This window comes from Octopus bimaculoides, chromosome 1 (assembly GCF_001194135.2).
Source record: "Octopus bimaculoides isolate UCB-OBI-ISO-001 chromosome 1, ASM119413v2, whole genome shotgun sequence".
In the NCBI taxonomy this organism is placed as follows: Eukaryota; Metazoa; Mollusca; class Cephalopoda; order Octopoda; family Octopodidae; genus Octopus; species Octopus bimaculoides.
The window spans coordinates 112,715,993-112,718,144 of record NC_068981.1 but is presented as its reverse complement, the minus strand read 5'-3'; positions in this window follow the sequence as shown (position 1 = coordinate 112,718,144).

Here is a 2,152-nt window from a genome sequence, read left to right as displayed (position 1 = left end):
GATTTTGGTTTTAGCTAGGTTGACTCTAAGGCCCTTCAATTCTAGACCTTGCTTCCACACCTGAAACTTCTCCTCTAGTTCTGATAGTGACTCCGCAATTAGGGCAAGGTCATCAGCATAGAGGAGCTCCCAGGGGCAACCTGTCTTGAACTCCTCTGTGATTGCCTGGAGGACTATGGTAAATAATAGGGGGCTGAGGACGGAACCTTGGTGGACCCCTACCTCTACCCGGAATTCATTGCTGTACTCATTTCCAACCCTCACCTTACTGGCAGCATCTCTGTACATGGCTCGCACAGCTCTCACTAACCATTCTTCTATCCCAAGTTTCCTCATTGACCACCAGATAAGGGATCGGGGGACCCTATTCTTCTGAATCACAAAAATTCTTCTGAATATAAAAATTTCATAAGCTATCCACTTAGCCATTTTGTAATAGTTTAAAACAAACACTCTGTACTGTAATTACTAAACATTGAATATCATATGATAATGAACATTGATGCTTCTCTTTAAATCAGTAACTACATTTGTCTATTCTTGTAATTGTAGTTGAATACACCGAAAGTGAAGAAAATGGCTGATATATTAAGAGCATCAAACAGTATCTATCATCAATCTTTTCAAAATATGTTTATGGATGTTACTGCCGGTAGGTGGTTTTAGTAATTTCTTTCTCTCTATATGTATTACTCTTTATATTTACATTTTTCTATCTAATTCTATCTCTTTGAATTTAAATCCTTTGAATAATTTTTAATTTCCACTGTCTCATTGTGTATGTTGGTTAGTCAATTAGTTCAGCTGTCTGTCCATGGAAAACCTTTTTAGTGGTAAAGTCTACATAAATTTGATTACTATAAAAATGGCGATACAAAAGTCAAATGTATTTCATATACTGATGATGAGACAGTGACAGTGTAGAAATGTTGATTGTGGATCTAGGAAATTTGTTGGTACAGAAAAATTTCAGAAAATGTATACAGAAACTTGAAATCATTAATAAAAAGTACAATAGAGGAACATAGTTTTGTTTTTAACACAAAACACATACACACATGTGCATACATACGCGTGCACAAGCACACTCAAACATACACACTCAATTTAAGTGAAGAAAAGAGAAGTCAAATTGATGTTACAATCCTTTCTATAAACAAACAGTTTATTCCATACCAAATATAAAGTTCTGCACTACATACAATGCTGTTTATTACATACCACATATAAAGTTATGCACTACATGCAAAATACATAACATATGATTTCTTTTGGATTAATTGACTAAGTCTTATCTTATATATGATAAACTAGTTGGTTTGTTGATGAAGGATTATATATATTTCATCTACTTGCATGCTGTTAACACACTCATAAAGTGATATTATTCCTGCATCACCTCATTTCATAAGTTGATTATATTTTAAATCAGAATGTTAGGAAGGGCATCCAGCAGTAGAAACCATAGCAGACATAGAACCTGGCATAAAGGAGGTCACGAATAAGAGACTAAAAAACTTTTGAATTGGCAGCAAATCGGCGCAGATTAAGGAGGTGGCCAGAAGATCGATAACTGACATATATTCCCAGAGACCGAAACTTAGTAAAAGCATGAGTAAAAGCTGCAGCAAAGTACAAAGAAAGAGATTTGGTGTAGGAATGTCACCCTGCTTGACACCATTCTCTACAGGAATGGGTCCATCTATAGTTACCACACAATGTTCTTGCTCCTTTTCCTTTATAGTGAGGAAGAATAATTGCATCCTTCCAATCCCTATATATATGTATGTATGTATGTATGTATATATATATATATATATATATATGCGAGTAAAAATAAATACAAAAAAGGTGTTTTTTTTGTATGATTGTGTATAGAGGAATATATTATTTTGTTTAAAAGAGTTCCAACACTGTCTGTTTTTTATGTTTTATTTATATTCCTGCAGAACCAACGTAGGGTATAGAATATGGAATATACAATATATAATATAAAATAAAATAAAATAAAAATGGATGGCACCATGAAATAAAGTATTGAATGTAGATGAAATAATGAGTGTTCAATATAAAGGATCAAATATATAAATATAAATATATAAAGGCGACTCGAGTTTCAGGGCTATTTCCCTTCGTCATGTATATATGTATA